Source organism: Eretmochelys imbricata, chromosome 13 (assembly GCF_965152235.1).
Source record: "Eretmochelys imbricata isolate rEreImb1 chromosome 13, rEreImb1.hap1, whole genome shotgun sequence".
In the NCBI taxonomy this organism is placed as follows: domain Eukaryota; kingdom Metazoa; phylum Chordata; order Testudines; family Cheloniidae; genus Eretmochelys; species Eretmochelys imbricata.
The window spans coordinates 35,798,101-35,816,368 of record NC_135584.1 but is presented as its reverse complement, the minus strand read 5'-3'; the positions used below and the strand labels follow the sequence as shown (position 1 = coordinate 35,816,368).

At 42.1% G+C, this 18,268-nt stretch overlaps 2 pseudogenes; both read right to left on the bottom strand.

Moving 5' to 3' along the window:
• Window positions 1-2,233: 2,233 nt before the first annotated feature.
• On the bottom strand, window positions 2,234-8,320 carry LOC144273188 (olfactory receptor 5BS1-like; annotated as a pseudogene).
• A 4,769-nt stretch (window positions 8,321-13,089) lies between these two features.
• On the bottom strand, window positions 13,090-14,962 carry LOC144273639 (olfactory receptor 5V1-like; annotated as a pseudogene).
• Window positions 14,963-18,268: the final 3,306 nt, after the last annotated feature.

The window sequence follows — 18,268 nt, the reverse complement described above, 5'->3', positions numbered from 1 at the left end:
TTCCCAGACCTGAGGCATTCTTTTGTGGAGGCTCTGGAGCAAATTGTTAAATTAAACAGTAATGAGTCACCAGGACCAGATGGGATTCACCCAAGAGTTCTGAAGGAACTCAAATATGAAATTGCAGAACTACTAATGGTGGTATGTAAACTATTGCTTAAATCAGCCTCTGGACCAGATGACTGGAGGGTAGCTAAAGTAATGCCGATTTTTAAAAAAGGCTCTACAGGCTAACCTGGCAATTAACGGCTGGTAAGCTTAACTTCAGTACCAGGCAAATTGGTTGAAACTATAGTAAAAAACAGATTTATCACACACATAGATGAACATGATACGTTGGGGAACTGTCAACATGGCTTATGTTAAGGGAAATCATGCCTCATCCATTTATTAGAATTCTCTGAGTGGTTCAACAAACAAACACTTGTCCACATGCCTGTTGACTCCCTCAGTATTAGTATTATTTTTGTATGGTATTAGTAATCTGATAATCTGGCTCAGAGTATTTAAACAGTCAGGTGGGGATTTTCAAAGGAGCCTGAGAGAGTTAGGTGCAAAGCTCCCAAACAGTTTCAATGGAGATGGATGCCTAAAGTACTTTAGGCTCTTCTGAGACTCCAGATCTGAGTAGCTAACTTCTCTGCAGTTCATTAAATATTATGGACCTGGTACTGTATTGCCTTATAGCTTGTCTGATCTTTCACACCCATGCAAAGCGAAGTACAAGATGCTAAAAGTGGTTTAAATGAATGGAAAATCAGGGGGAGGGAGGAAATTCTCAGATACAATATATTAGCGGGATAATGACTGGGATAGAGATTCAGCTGTCTTAAATTAGTAAACCTCTATTGACTTAAATGGAGTTATACCTTACTTACAGATGCTGGGGATCTGGTCTCATTGACTTCAATGGAGCTATAGCAATTGACACCAACTGGGGGTCTTGGTCCAGTTCCACAAAAGTACATAGGCACCTAAATGTCAGATTTGGGTGCCTACATCCTGGTGTTAGGTACCATTGTGATCCACAAAACCCCACTTGGCTGCTGCCTGACGCTGTTGATGCCTTAACTTGGTCAGCATCGACATTTCCACTGTAAAAGTTCCCTTGAGGCCTAAGTTTCTGCCTCCAGGCATGTGTGCTGCTGCCCCGCTCTAGGTGTCTGGACGCGTCTCTGCTGCCTAATCCTTAGCACAATCTGAGAAAGGGGGAAGCCAAGTGTTTACTTACCTATCTTGCCTATGGGATCCGATCAGGAAGGCACACTCTGAGCATGCCTACTGGATCAGGCTCCATTCCAAAAATCCAGCTGGAGGAGGAGGTGGTGCCCACCTTATAACTTTTAGCCCAGTGGTTAGAGCACTCACCTGGGATGTGAGAGGCCATGCTCAATTTCCCCCTCTTCCTGAAGGGGAAGAAATTATTTGACCAGAGGTCTTCTACCTCTCAGGAGAGCGCCCTAGCAACAGGGCTATGGACTATTCAGATGTGGGGCTCACTCAGTATCTCCTCTTGAAGATGTTCCACTGCCTATAAATAACAAATTTTTCCTTGGATCAGGCAGACTAGATTCTGGGTGCCCTACCATATAGGTGAGTGCTCTACCCACCAGGCTAGAGTGACTACTGCTTTTTCTGTTTCTGAGCCAATGACTTTTTATTGCCTTTATCCAAAGTGGATCAGCTCCAACAGGGGAGATTGAGGGAGGCCAACAAATGAATAAGCACACTGGCTTTTGTGGGTCCCATTCTCGGTTGCCTATCTCTCCCCATTCTTTGTATAGGGAACCTAGATGACTAACCCAGATTTGTAGATCCCACTGTTGTTCCTGTGATTTTCTAGGCACCTAAAAGTTGGGTATTGTGACGCTGAGCATCACAACACAAAAGTCCCTTTGTGGATCCAGCCCTCGTCCATGAACTCAAATGGAGGTATGATGATTTAAACCAGCTGGGGATCTGGCCTATTGACTCTAATGGTGCTACAGCTGATTATCACACCCCTGATGTGATAGCATTTTACATATGTTTATGATTACATTTTATGCTTACTTTGCACAAGGGTGAACATCTAAATAATCAGTCATTAATTCAAGGCCTTTCCAATACATGAGGTAGGACCGGGTGGGTGGGATAAGAAGAAAGATTATTCTCATGTTTTCACTCAGTTGCCAATATTTATTATCAGCTTTATTAAACACAGAATCTAAAGTTTTTTACATCACCTCCAAACCTATGGGCTCTTTCCCATTGTTTTCCTCAGAGCTGTCTTTACCTCCTTGTTTTTCAGGCTGTAGATGAGGGGGTTTAACACGGGTGTTAAGATGCTGTACTGGATGGAGAACAGTCTGTCTAGAACCACTGATGAGAGTGAACTGGGTTGCAGGTATCTACACACCCCAGCCGGTGGAGAAGGCTTTACGCCAGCCCTCTGTGGAGCGTATCCGCAGGATGGTGGAGATGATGCGAATGTAGGAGCCCATGGTAAGGAGGAAGGAGCTCAGTCCTAATAGCATTGTGGAAGAAAGAATCAGCATCTGACTGAAAGTGCTTCAGTGCAGGACAGGACTAGTAGTGGAGGGAGCTCACAGCTGAAATGGCCAATTTCATTGGGCCCACAGAAGTGTAACTTTAATACTGAAAGAGTATTTAACAGAGAGTAGAAAAAAACTGATCCCCCAGGAGCCAGCTACCAGCATCCTGCAGACTTCTCTGTTCATGGTCTCCACATAATGCAGAGGGTCACATATGGCAGCGTATCGGTCATAAGCCATTGCTGAGAGTGAAAACTTCAGTTGCAGCTAACAGAATGAAGAAGAACATCTGAGCAATGCAGCCATTGAAGGAAATTGTTTTGTGCCTCGAGAGGGAGTTCTTCAACATGTTAGGCACCGTGGCTGAGGAATAGCAGAGATCAACAAAGGATAAATGGAATAGGAAAATGTACATAGGGGTGTGAAGGCGAGAATCAATGTTTATCACTAGCATGATCACCATATTCCCTATCAGGGTGATTGTGGTCTTTTTATTTATTTACCTAAACAGGAAAATCTGGAGGTGTGGGTTGCTTGACAGTCCCAAGAGAATAAACTCTGTTACTGTGGTTTGATTTTTCATATTCCTAAAATCAGGAAAACTGTGAGCTGTCAGGATAGAAAGATGGATGTTAACAGACATCACTAAACTAAATGGAAATGCCAGAACATAGTAAGATCTGAGAGAGAGAGAGAGAGAGAGAGAGAAAGATCCATTTTAGGGCACTCTATAGAGCCCATCACCATAAAGAATATATGACAGCTAGTCACCTGTGTGGGATCTGTGAAATTAGTTAGGCCCGTAAATCCCTGTTTTAGCTCCTAAGCAATCCACCAAACTCCTGCCAAACCTGTAGGCTCTGAAAGGCAGTTGGCTCCTATGTTTTTCAGAGTAAAGCTTCTGTAGGCACCTATGCTCCTGCCTCTGGGCATGGGCACTGCTGCCTCATGCTGGCATCCACATCTCCCACCTAAGCCTCAGAGTGATTCGTGACCCAGGGACAGTCAGGCATTCTGCTGACTCAGTTGCATGTGGGAGCTGATCTGGTAGGTGGGCTCAGTGGCTGCTAACTGGATTGGGTCCCATTCAAAATCCAGGTCTGGGGGTAGGGGATATGCCGCATTCACCTTATAGCTAGGCTTGGCAGAATTCACTTTTTATATTTTATAATTTTGACTGCCAACACCAATGTTTACTTTAAAGCATTTTTTCCCATTTTTATTTTTATTTAAATTTTCACAGGTAATTATGGGGTCAGGCAGTGGTCGGGGGGTCAGACAATAATTACTAAATGAGAGTAGATTTTTGAGATTCAAAAAAGTTGAAGCTTTATAACTAATAACACACAAATTGTCAACATCATGTCAAAATAATCAAAGTAAATATCCTCAAATGAAACTCTAATAAATTCTTAAGCCGCATTTTTCTTACTTTGCCTCCCTGCACATTTTGATGACCATGAATGGAAAAATGCGTTCATTAGTTTGTGTGTGTGTAGTGAAATTGATGTTTACCGACATTTACCAATAAAAATCTAAACCTGCCAAACCGTTTTATAACTTTTAGCCCAGTGGTCAGAGCATTGACCTGGGATGTGGGAGAGTTAGGTTAAAGTCCGCCCTTGGGCACAGGGGAGAAAGGATTCCAACATCTGTCTCCCTCTTTTTAGGAAAATTATCTAACCACCAGACTATGGAATATTCTGATGTGGGTCTTCCCCAGTCTCTCTTGTGGATGCTGTTGCCCTCTGGATACATAATTAGAACAGAGGCACTGGACCTATGGTCTCTCACCACAGAGATGTGCACCCTAACCATGGGCATACAGAGTTATTCTCACTCTCTTTCTATCTCTATGGCCCACTGACTATTCCACTGTGGGTAAATACTAAAATAGTCATGGGGAAGTTGTGGGGGGAGAGAGAGAGAGAGAGAGTGTTGTTAACATTAATATCAGTAATTCAGATTAGTTATTGGAACTACTTGCAATAAGATACCAATGAGTTTAGAGGGATTCAGAAAGTACTGGACAGCCATCTGAATAAAGGGCCAATACGGATTAAAAAAGAAACTGACAATAAAAGCCCATGAAATTTGTAATATACATAAATCTTGATAGTTCAGATCATAAGTGATCCTAGCTTGGAAGGTAAAGAAACCTTTCTGCTTCAGAGGATACATAAACCTCTGACTGACGGAGGCTAGCATCAGATTCCCCCAGTGTGCAGGTTGTTTCATAATTAACCACTTCATACTTTCTCACACCTTCATCTGCTACTGACCTATATCAGAGAGAGGAGAAGATAGATTATTGGTCTGATCTAGTCTTTACATTGTTATGTTAAAGGTTTAGAAAATGAGACCTACAAGACAAAAATGAAAAAATTGGGTTTGTTTAGTCTGGAGAAGAGGAGACAGAGTGAGGACATGATAACAGTCTTCAAGTCTGTAAAAGATGATTATAAAGAGGAGTATGATACATTGTTCTTCTTATCCAATCAGGATAGGACAAGAAACAATGAGCTTAAATTGCAGCAAGGAGGATTTAGGTTAGATTTAGATTTTAAAAAAGCTTTGTAACTGTCAGTGTGGTTAAGCACTGGAACAAATTTCCGAGGGAGGCTGTGGGATCTCTGTCATTGGAGGTTTTTAAGAACAGGTTAAACAAACACCTATCAGGGATGGTCTAGATAATACTTAGTGCTGCCTCTGTACAGGGGACTGGACTAAATGACCTATCTAAGTCCTATATTTCTATGACTCTGTGTTCTTGGGGGGAGGAAAAGGAACCCTAACAACTCACATTTGGCCAGTGCTGTTCCTAAGGGTTCTAGCAACAAACAAGGATGCAGATCGCCACCAAGATATTGCCTAAAAGTCTCTTTATATCACCTTGTGGCTTTTCTCCAAAGCTGAGAAACTACAACTAGTAGGAAAAACAGTATTGTTCCCTATATTTTTTAAATCCTTATATATTTTTGCTGGCAGATCAGAATGCAGAATCCTCAGTGAAACAGCCTTGAATCCCTATTATTCTGCTACCGGCTACTGCTCCAAGTGCTTTGGGGACAATGGCTGAAATTGATGCAGTTTAAAAACTGAAGGAGTTCAGGAAAGCAGGCAATGAAACTGAGATTTTTTTAAAAAGCAGAAAGGCGATACGTACACAACTCCCATTGAATTTCAAATTAAGTTGTGCACCTAAGGCCTTTAGGACCCTTTGAAAATCCCATCTTGAAGCATGACACCAGATAATTCCCCTTGATAATCAATTGATCCATGCCAAAGGAAGGAAATAGCACTATTAAATATCTTTGTCCTAGCTCATGTTCCACTGCTCGGCTTCCTTCTTGCCAGCTCTCTGTGGGCGTGACTCCAGGCAGAAGCCTTCAGGGGATTAGTATTCCCAACTGGCTGCCAAGGTAGTGTCATGGTTGAGTGTAGGTGACCTCTCATGTAGGGGAAAGCAAAGATTCCAGCTGCTTTGACCTCCAGCCTTTCTTACAAGTTAGTAGATGCTGCAAGTGACTCCAAATCCTATTGAAGTTGGGGATGCTGACAGAGCTCTTTGCCTGGCAGTATAAAATACTTTCCCAGGGAGGGCTAAGATTAGGGGATGTTATGATTGATCTGAGCTATTGATTAATTAATTGATTCAGATTTAAACAAGAAAGACACCTATCCAAGTGCCTAAGGGCCAGATTTTTCAACACATTTAGGCACTAGTGGGATTTTCAAAAGCATCTATGCAACCCTTACCCATTGAATACTACAGTAAAATCCTAGCAGCATCAAGTGATCCTTTCAACAGGAAGTCAGCCAGCAACCTCTCTGCCTGTCCATCTCTTCATCACCCATCAAACTAGTGTCTTTTGGAGTATGCCCGGAAGATCACCCAATTTGGGTTCTTTTGGACAAGGTCGGGAACAAGTGCTAAAGTCTTGGAGTTCTCACAGAGAACCCCCTGCCAATACCCCCTCTCTCTTTTAGAATGAGGGAGAACCAGTTGTGAGTGTCTCTGATGACCACAACTACCATCGATCTGGTGGTGGCTTCTGTGGTAGGATATACACAACCAAGTGGCAGACTGAGTACAGGAAGTGTGGGAAACCACACAATAATCCAGAGATTTAAAATGAATGGACAAAATGTATTTCCAGTGGAACTCCATGGAAGGAGATCCATTAGGGATTTATTAACCCAATGGCATTGCCCCAGATTTACAATTATCCATAAATTTATGGTACCCAGCTGTGAGTCTGATTTTCAGGGTTGCTGAGCACCAGTGCATCTAGCTGAAGCCAGTGGGAGCTGTGTATGAAGTTTGGTACTCAGAACCTAAGGTGCCCAATATCAGCAAAGGATGAGTGCATAGTGGGTGCATGATGCTGCTGGATCCAAATGGAAGCATCTCTCACACAGTTTGCATTCACCTTGCACAGGCATGAATGACAAGAAAACACAAGGCAGGAACAATCATGGCTTTAAAAAAAAAAAAAGAAAAGAAATGAAACAATAGATTAATCAGTTGTGAAAGAATACTAAACTCACCTGAAGTCCTTTTGCAAGTGCAGATCATGTGAGTATTTCAAACTGAGGTTCAGCTTTTGGATACATGCAAGTAACAAGATCTTCTAGCCCGAAAAAAGCACGACGAATAAGTCTAACCCTGAATAGGCAAATCCTGATTAATATGAAGGGATAGGAATGGCTGTAGATCTGACCGGAAGACTTGATATTTATTGAGATGAATAAGATTCTTCATTTATTTTAGTCAAACAGGACTCACTTATACCAGGATAATTGTTGATATAACATCCTGTCTCCTTTGGGACTTGATCCCTGAAGTTTAGCCTGCCTAACAATCTGTGTCACTAATTAATCAACACTTAATACCATATATGTTTGTCTACAGTAAGACACAGATCCTCCTTTGGTACCCACCAGCTTCAGAAAAGAGCTACAAGAATGAACAGAGGCCTGGAAAACATGCCTTATAATGAGAGACTAAAGGAACCCAATCTATTTATCTTACTAAAGAGAAGTTTAAGAACTCACTTTTATCATGTGGAAGTTAAGTTCGGGGCAGGAATGACTGGGTAAAATAAAATGGGCCGTGTTATGCTGGAGATCAGAGAAGATGATCATAATGTTTCTTTCTGGCTTTAAATCTATTAATCTACTAAGTTAACTGAGGAAGATCCTAAATAAAGTTCTGTTCTTTGCTTCATGTTATTTACATTCATTATTTAGGCTGTGGTTAGGTAGCTAATGATACCAAGTGCTCAATTCTTCAGTCTCAGTAGGTTAGATCACTAAGTAGGTCAAGGTCAGAAGGGAAATGACATAAATGTTGGCTATACTGCACTGGACTAGAATCATTCCCAGCATCCTTCTGGCTCAATGCATATTTAATAATATATCCAAAGTGGAACAGTTTCAATCAGAGAAATTGCAAGATACCCCCACCAGGGTATTCCAAAGCCCAGTGGTTAGGACTATTATTCAAATGGCTTCTCCTCCTCAGGCAGAGTGAGGAATTCAGCTGGAATAGCCAACATCTTGGATGAGTTCCCTAACCACTGGGATAAAGTTTATGAAGGAAGTTGCCTTCCCTTCCCTTCTCCCCACCCTAGCTATTTTTTGTGGAGTTAGGTGTGGTATCAGATTGGGCCCTGCAGGCCAGATAGGAATGGCAATGCTGATCACTACCTGGTGGAAGCAGCATGCTGGGGCTTAGGCATGAGACAAGAGTCCAGGTGTCTGCTTGACGCAGCAGTGTGCATGCTCGGAAGCGTAAGTACCTAGAGGACTTTCACAGCAAAAATGTAGGTGTTGCATGTGTTTAGGCACCTACAGAGTTGGGTGGCAGCCAAGTGTGTGTGGGGGGGGGGGGCGGGATATGGATCACACCAGTGCCTAAAATCCTTGGGCACCTACTTCCCTTTGTGGATCTGGATGCATGTGCCTCGAAGATAATTGCTAGAAAACATGGCTGCCATTAATGGCCTGAAGAGACATTTAGCCTGGGATTCTCAAAGGTGGCTAACACACTTAGGCCCCATTGAACATTCTATCCTTACAATTATCTTCCAAATTGCTGTGTACTGCCCTGAGCAATTCTTCCCTTATGAATATCTATGGGCAAGATTTTACACAACAGCAGCAACATCTTTGTCCTCATTCAATTATGATTCTTTGCATTGTGACAGTGACAAAAAATCCCCATCAGCATCAGGGGCACATTGTTCTGGCCACTATACAAATATATAACAGGACATAGTCCATTATTACACGTATTACACTAGTGCCTAGTTGCCCCAATTCAGAACAGGACCCTGTTGTGCTGGATAAACACATAGGAAGAAACATTTTCTACCCCAAGCTGTTAACAATCTAAATAGCCAAGGCAAAGGTTGAGGGGGGGAAACTGGCACAGAGAGAGAAAGTCACTGTCTCTAGGCCACAGAGCTGGTCAGTAGCAGAACCCAGGAGTAGAAGCTAGGTCTTCTGTGTTCTATTTACTAGATCACACTGTATCTTAATAAATGTTGCTTCAAGCAAGTCACACAATAGGCCAGAGACGAAAGACTCTGAGAATTGGATCAGGCCCTAAGTAGACAAAGAATTAAAATGTATCTAGGTATGCTTCTGGAATACTGTACCCATTTCTGGTGCCCACAATTCAAGAAGGATGTTGATAAATGAGAGCAGGTTCAGAGAAGAGTCACGAGAGCAATTAAAGGATTGGAATATGTGGTGTATAGTGATAGACTCAAGGAGCTCTGTCTATTTAGTTTAACAAAGAAAAGATTAAGAGGTGACTTGATTACAGTCTCTGTGTATCTACACAGGGCACACATATTTAATAATGGGATAGTCTATCTATCAGAGAAGGGTGCAACATGATCCAATGGCTGGAACCTGAAGCTAGACAAATTCATACTAGAAGTAACATGTAAGATTTAATACAGAAAGTAATTAACCACTGGGACAATATACCAAGGGTTATGGAATTTTTGAATCTAGATTGGATGACTTTCTAAAAAGATCAGCTCTAGGAATTATTTTGCGTCTGATGCTGAAGCTGAACAAATCACAGAGATCTGATAAAGTCATGGAATCCATGACATCCATGACCAAATTGTATGCTTAGTAATTAGTTCCTTTAAATATAATGATACTATCCATATATTGGCTCCCCTCTATTACAATGTTAACTTTCACTTTTAGCATCTCTCTTACATTAACCACAGCCTAAGACCTACTTCACATCTACCCATTGGTTAACAAATGACATTTATTTGCTCTCTTATGCGTAAGCCTGACCAAAACTTGCAAACAAAACTCTCTATGCCCACAAACATAATCAGTCCCACACTCAGCGTAAGGGTTGTCAATGTTTCTCTCAGTCACAGAAAATGAGCTGAATGTCTCTGGCCTCAAGGTGGGTGGATCCTCAGTTCACAATCCCTTTCCTGGTGTCTAGCCCCTCCTCCTCAGGAAGTGGAGGTGCTAGCTACCCGAGGTGGGCAGTGGTGGATGTCCCAGCTAGGACTGGTCTACGGGGCCTTAATTCCTTACTCCAATGGTAGGCTTGAGAGGAACCGCTGCTCTGGTTGTTGCTAGGTGGACTCTCCTTCCTCCCACTGGCTGACCTCAGGAAATGAATCATAGAATCATAGAATATCAGGGTTGGAAGGGACCCCTGAAGGTCATCTAGTCCAACCCCCTGCTCGAAGCAGGACCAATTCCCAGTTAAATGAGTGGAAGTCTCAAAAGCATCTACATTGTTAGGAGCACAAGTCCCATCCCCTGTCAATGGCAGTCCTCCTCCTGACTCACGGAAGAACTTTTGAAAACCCCACCCTACATCACTCTAACTCCACTAACCTCTCCATTCATTTCAATTCAGTTACTCTGGATTTAGACTGGAATAAATTGAGAGATAGATTCTGACCCAGAGCTACTTAGCCTCTGCTTAAGATTTCTGCAGCATCCATCAAGATGCTCCTTTCTTCCCTGCAAAGGAGAGGTGCTAAGATACAACATATGGTATTCACAAAATGAACAGAATTTGAGCTCCATTTCTTCTCTTCAGTTGGTTGATGGTTTCCACCTAGTCAAGTCTATGCATTTGTCTGGCACCTGCTTCCTTCACTGTAATATCCAGTCCCCTATTTCAGCACCTAACGCCTTTAGGCCCTTTAGGAAATATGTCTTTGCAGTTAAGGCCCTGGAGTAAAACATGCTTGCTATACCCAATCTAACCTTGACCTTTTTCCTTGTGTAGATGCAGGGTAAAATCATGTCACTTGATTTATCTGGTTGACTTACAGCTAGGCTAAAAATCAAGCTAAAGTTTGGGTTTACCAAGCATGCCTTCATTCAGACTAAACTCAGCCCCTTTCTGAAGTCAGTCCAAATCCCATGTGTTGGATCTTTTCATAGAATCATAGAATCATAGAATACCAGGGTTGGAAGGGACCTCAGGAGGTCATCTAGTCCAAACCCCTGCTCAAAGCAGGACCGATCCCCAATTAAATCATCCCAGCCAGGGCTTTGTCAAGCCTGACCTTAAAAACTTCTAAGGAAGGAGATTCCACCACCTCCCTAGGTAACACATTCCAGTGTTTCACCACCCTCCTAGTGAAAAAGGTTTTCCTAATATCCAACCTAAATCTCCCCCACTGCAACTTGAGACCATTACTCCTTGTTCTGTCATCTGCTACCACTGAGAACAGTCTAGATCCATCCTTTTTGGAACCCCCTTTCAGGTAGTTGAAAGCAGCTATCAAATCCCCCCTCATTCTTTTCTTCCGTAGACTAAACATCCCCAGTTCCCTCAGCCTCTCCTCATAAATCATGTGTTCCAGTCCCCTAATCATTTTTGTTGCCCTCCGCTGGACTCTTTCCAATTTTTCCACATACTTCTTGTAGTGTAGAAGGGAACGATCACATCCCTCGATCTGCTGGCAATGCCCCTACTTATACAGCCCAAAATGCCATTGGCCTTCTTGGCAATAAGGGCACACTGTTGACTTATATCCAGCTTCTCGTCCACTGTAACCCCTAGGTCCTTTTCTGCAGAACTGCTGCCTAGCCATTTGGTCCCTAGTCTGTAGCGGTGCATGGGGTTTTTCCGTCCTAAGTGCAGGACTCTGCACTTGTCCTTGTTGAACCTCATCAGATTTTTTTTGGCCCAATCCTCCAATTTGTCTAGGTCCCTCTGTATCCTATCCCTACCCTCCAGTGTATCTACCACTCCTCCCAGTTTAGTGTCATTGGCAAACTTGCTGAGGGTGCAATCCACACCATCCTCCAGATCATTTATGAAGACATTGAACAAAACCGGCCATTGGGGCACTCCACTTGATACCGGCTGCCAACTAGACACAGAGCCATTGATCAGTACCCGTTGAGCCCGACAATCTAGACAACTTTCTATCCACCTTATAGTCCATACATCCAGCCCATACTGCTTTAACTTGCTGGCAAGAATACTGTGGGAGACCATGTCAAAAGCTTTGCTAAAGTCAAGGAACAACACATCCACCGCTTTCCCCTCATCCACAGAGCCAGTTATCTCATCATAGAAGGCAATTAGATTAGTCAGGCATGACTTGCCCTTGGTGAATCCATGCTGACTGTTCCTGATCACTTTCCTCTCATGTAAGTGCTTCAGAATTGATTCCTTGAGGATCTGCTCCATGATTTCTCCAGGGACTGAGGTGAGGCTTACTGGCCTGTAGTTCCCAGGATCCTCCTTCTTCCCTTTTTTAAAGATGGGCACTACATTAGCCTTTTTCCAGTCGTCTGGGACTTCCCCGGATCGCCACGAGTTTTCAAAGATATTGGCCAATGGCTCTGCAATTACATCCGCCAACTCCTTTAACACTCTCGGATGCAGCGCATCCGGCCCCATGGACTTGTGCTCGTCCAGCTTTTCTAAATAGTCCAGAACCACTTCTTTCTCCACAGAGGGCTGGTCACCTCCTCCCCATGCTGTGCTGCCCAGTGCAGTAGTCTGGGAGCTGACCTTGTTCATGAAGACAGAGGCTGTCAAGGTTCCTTCCCCACTCTGAACTCTAGAGTACAGATTTGGGGACCTGCATGAAAACCTCCTAAGCTTACTTTTACCAGCTTAGGTTAAAACTTCCCCAAGGTACAAACTATTTTACCCTTTGCCCTTGGACTTCCACTGCCACCACCAAACTTTATCTGGGTTCCTGAAAAAACATAGTTTGGACACGTCTTTCCCCCCAAAATCCTCCCAACCCTTGCACCCCACTTCCTGGGGAAGGTTTGGTAAAAATCCTCACCAAATTTGCATAGGTGACCACAGACCCAAACCCTTGGATCTTAGAACAATGAAAAAGCACTCAGTTTTCTTACAAGAAGACTTTTAATAGAAGTAAAAAGGAATCACCTCTGTAAAATCAGGATAGTAAATATCTTACAAGGTAATTAGATTCAAAACATAGAGAATCCCTCTAGGCAAAACCTTAAATTACAAAAAAGACACACAGACAGGAATATTCATTCTATTCAGCACAGCTTAATTTCTCAGCCATTTAAAGAAATCATAATCTAACACATACCTAGCTAGATTATTTACTAAATTCTAAGACTCCATTCCTGTTCTGTCCCCAGCAAAAGCATCACACCGACAGACACAGACCCTTTGTTTTTTTCTCCCTCCTCCCAGCTTTTGAAAGTATCCTGTCTCCTCATTAGTCATTTTGGTCAGGTGCCTGCGAGGTTACCTTTAGCTTCTTAACCCTTTACAGGTGAGAGGATTTTTTCCTCTGGCCAGGAGGGATTTAAAAGGTGTTTACCCTTCCCTTTATATTTATGACAGAGGCAAAAAAAGCATTGAGTATATTAGCTTTTTCCACATCCTCTCTCACTAGGTTGCCTCCATCATTCAGTAAGGGGCTCACACTTTCCTTGACTTTCTTCTTGTTGCTAACATACCTGAAGAAACCCTTCTTGTTACTCTTAACATCTCTTGCTAGCTGCAACTCCAGGTGTGATTTGGCCTTCCTGATTTCACTCCTGCAAGCCCGAGCAATATTTTTATACTCATCCCTGGTCATTTGTCCAATCTTCCACTTCTTGTAAGCTTCTTTTTTGTGTTCAAGATCAGCAAGGATTTCACTGTTAAGCCAAGCTGGTCGCCTGCCATATTTACTATTCTTTCAACACATCGGGATGGTTTGTCCCTGTAACCTCAATAAAGATTCTTTAAAATACAGCCAGTTATTCTGTAAAATATCTATGAGATAGTTCCTTCAAAGACAACTGAGCTATATCTATTTACATCACAGAAATTTTGGCCTTAGAAGCTGTTTACAATAGTGCTTTTATTTAGACTAAATAGATTTCCAGTTGTGTACCAGTGTCAACCAGTTGCATGAACTAAATAGATAGTCCAGTCCTTGCAACTTTTGATATATATTATAATTTTATTTAAAATGATAAAACCTAGATATGGTTACATTACATGAGATACTTGAATTTTCGCTAATATTCTTGCCAGAGCTGTTTTTACATCTTTATTTTTCAAACTGTAGATGATTGGGTTTAACATGGGGGGGTCAAAATACCATACTGAATGGAGAAGAGTTCATCTAGAATCAGGGAAGAGACTCAGCTGGATTTCATGTACTGGGAAAGAGCTGTCAGAAACAATAAACCCACCACAATGAGGTGGGAGCTGCAGGTAGAGAAGGCTTTACGTCTTCCCTCTGTGGAGCACATCTGGAGGATAGTGGAGATGATGTAAATATAGGAGACCAGGGTAAGGAGGAAGGAGCTGAAACCAAATATCACTGCAGAAGAAAGAAGAACTGTTTTATTGGTGAAGGTCACAGTGCAAGACAGTTGTCGTAGCAGAGGGAGCTCACATCTGAAATGTCTGATTTCATTGGGACCACAGAAGTGCAACTTTGACACTGGGATAGTATTTACCAGTGAATACAAGAGCTCCACTGTCCATGAACCATGCACCAACTGGCTGCTGACTCGTTTGTTCATGGTCCCTGCATAATGCAATGGGTGACATATGGCAGAATATCGGTCATAAGCCATTGCTGAGAGTATGAAAACTTTAGCACCAGATGAAAGGAAGATGATGAACATCTGGGCAATGCAGCCATTGACAGAAATGGTTGTGTGCTTTGCTTGGAAATACCAACATCTCAGGGACAATTGCTGAGGAATAACAGATATCAACAAAGGCCAAACGAGACAGGGGTGTTGAGGTGAGGATCTGCCCTTATCACCAGCATGATCATCATGTTCTCCACCAGGGTGATTAGGTAAATAATTAAAAACACCAGGAAGAGGAAAATTTGGAGTTGTGGGTCATTCGAAAGTCCCACAAGAATGAACTCAGTCACACTGGTTTGGTTTTCCATTCACATTTAGTGACCTGTAAGAAGAGAAAAAGAAAATAAATTAACCAATATAATAACAGGTTTATGGAAATAATGAGAGAGAGAGAGAGAGAGAAAGAGAGAGAAAGAGAGAGAAAACCCAGGTGATATTTTGAAAGCCAAGTGGACTTAGATGCACAAATTCACATTTCTAATTCAGCACTCTCAGTTGGATAAAAATTAAGTGGGTCCTATTCCATGTAGTTTTACACAGGTATTTTCTTTAATTACACAGAAATCAACAGCTTGTCCGTGTTGTCTCAAGCATTTCTCATGTATAACCTCCTGTATAACCCTTTCTTCTGAACATAACCCGTATCATTCATCCTGTGCACTGTGGTAAGGTACAGGTTGAAAAATATTAAAGTATTAAGAAGCAAAATTGAAAAATGCTTTCCAGTCAGTGCTGTGTTTGGCCAGATAACTTGTAAAAGTGGCATAGTAAATATTTGTTTCAATTGTCTGTCAGTGATTGGTATAAATTGGTATAAATAGATCTCATAACTCTTGTGTTACTCTAGCTTTACCCCCAGAATGACTACAATGATTTAAGTAGAATTATCCCATCAGAAAAGAGGAGTGGGCAGTGGTGAATTGAGTCCCATACGTGACAGGTTTGCAAGTCAAAGATGTTTTTCTTTCCAAAATCAGGAAATGTTCTCTCCTTCTAGCATAATGTTATAGGTCAAGATTTGTAAAGTAGGTGGTGATTTTGATTTTTTCAATTTTTGGATTGTTAACTTGAGAAACCATAAATGGACTTGATTTCCAGGAATTACTGAGCACCCTGGTCTGAAAATCACACACTATTAAGGTGTCTAAAATCTTAGGCACCCAACACCTTCCCCACCAGCAATACAGGTTCATCAGGCCAAATTCTGACACCTATTTGACCCCATTGTCTACCCACTTTCTGCCCTCAATCAAAGCTGTGTAACCCCATTGACTTCTAAAATCAATCTCAATGCAAATTAGTAGATTTTGGTTGATGATACACAAGAGGGAGAAGAATCTATCTCGAACTCCCTTAGCATCACTGTCTCTCGGTCTCATTTTTGGTCGGTAACCTCAGCAGATGCTAAGAGATTGGAGATGAAGTGAGCTGAAGGACAGGATTAGTTGAAGAGTAAGTGTCATTGTTACATAAGCAAATTGCAGAACAGAACAACACTTCACAGCCCATTTCATTGAACTGGATCTGCATGGATGGACCCCTGCACTCATGCGGAGTCCCAGTGAGGTAAATGGGGTTCCTCAGGGGTACAGGAGTCCATTCGTACAGATCTGATTGCAGCACCAGGGCCAAATCTGTGAACAGGTTTGAATGCCTATCAAAGCGCTCTTTCTGTTTAGCTGATTGATTATGAAAATCCTCAGCACACACATTACTAACAAAAGCAACCATGCATTCATCCTATTACAGTCATTGTCTTCCCTTCCATTCACAGCAGAGAATACCATTTCTCATCATGTCCTGACTTGGACTGTAAACTCTTCAGGACAGAGCATTTGCCTTTGGAATAGTCCCTAAAGCCATACTGATGACACTGCACAAATATTAGTCATGTCTTATAAATGATTGACTAACACTTTTAAACTTGGGTGCTCACAGCTAGGCATTGAATCCTGCAACAAAAAAACAAACAAACAGAAAACAAAGAAAACAGGCAAACCCTCAACAGATTAGGTTTTTTTTTTTTTTTACAAAATTTCCCTTCAAAAAACAGCTGTCCATTTTTGACAAGCTCTGAGCATTATTACTAGTGTTGATGGTGGCAATTTGGAAACTGGCTGTTTCCAACACGCTTTTTGAGTTGTCCTAGAATAGAAACATTTTAGGAACAAGTTCTAATCCTTGAGCTATTCACTTCAATGATAAAAATTCCCATTGACAGAAATAAGATTTGACCCTGTGTGCTCAGACAAAGCAGCCTTCTTGTAAAGCGCTTTTGGATCTGCAACAGAGAGTGCTAGACAAGATCTAGTTACTTCCTGATTCTATACTGTCTTGTATCTTGTGTAGTGACTCACAGCTACATAAACTGGATCCAGAGGTGAGTAAAAATGGGATGGAATGCAAGCCATGTGAGCAAAGGCTAAAGGAACTGGGTATGTTTAGTTTAGAAAAGACAAGATTAAGGTGGGCAAGATAGCGATCTTCAAATACTTGAAAGTCTGCTCTCTTTTTCCACAGACGGCAGGACAAGAGGCAATGGGCTCAAACTACAGCATAGCAGATGTAGATTAAATATCAGGAAAAACTTCCTAACTGTAAGAACAATAGGACAATAGAACAGGCTGGCTAAGGAGGTTGTGGAAGCTCCTTCACTGGAGGTTTTCAAAAGGAGGCTGCATAGCCACCTGTCTTGGATGGTTTAGACACACCAAATCCTGCATCTTGCCAGGGATTAGCCTAGATGACCCTTGTGGTCCCTTTTAAGCCTATGGGTCTATGATTCTATACAAAGCACAATCAAATCTGAATGTTACCATTTTCCACCCATTTTGTTCTGAGTATGCATAGGAATAAATTCTGTGGCAGAAGCTTGAAGGCAGGACAGACACAATGATTCAGATTCTCAGGTCAATAGAACTGCACCAATTTACATCAGCGGAGGAATCTGCCCAATATATTTACTGAAATACTTGGTGTGCGTAAATGTCTGCTCACCAAAAAAGTAAATCCTGTCTTGATGATTTCTCTTGACTTGTTATCAAACTTCTATGACACAATCCCTGTGTCCTAACTGTGGGGACTAGTACTATAAAGCATGAGTGAATTGGTAAGTAGAAAGATAACTTGCCTACAGTGTGATAAAAATCAGCCAAGGGTTTGTGTTTTGGCTACATTTTCTGAAGCAAATAGAAGGACAGTGAAAGCACCTAATTTAGGACCTGATCCAAAGAGTTCTATATAAGTTTGCTCTGTCTTTCTTTGTTGTACTACCCCTCTGGGATAATCTCTTCTTTATAGCCATCTGTCCTGACCCTTTCACAGCTGGTTAAAGGCCTTCTGACACTCTTCAGTCCACTGAACTGCATTTGTCTGCTTTTTTTGGTTAGATCTGTAGTGGGGCGGCAATTTGGCTGTACTGCGGTACAAATCGCCTGTAATATATGGCCAAGCCTAAGAACGATTGGACCTGTTTCTTTGTCATTGGGACAGGCCACTTTTGGATAACAGTCACTTTGGCCTGTAGGGGGTTGATAGTTACTTGACCCACCTGGTGTCCAAGATAAGTCACTCTGTTTAGGCCTATTTTTAGCCTTAACAGTTAGTCCTGCCTCCCTTAT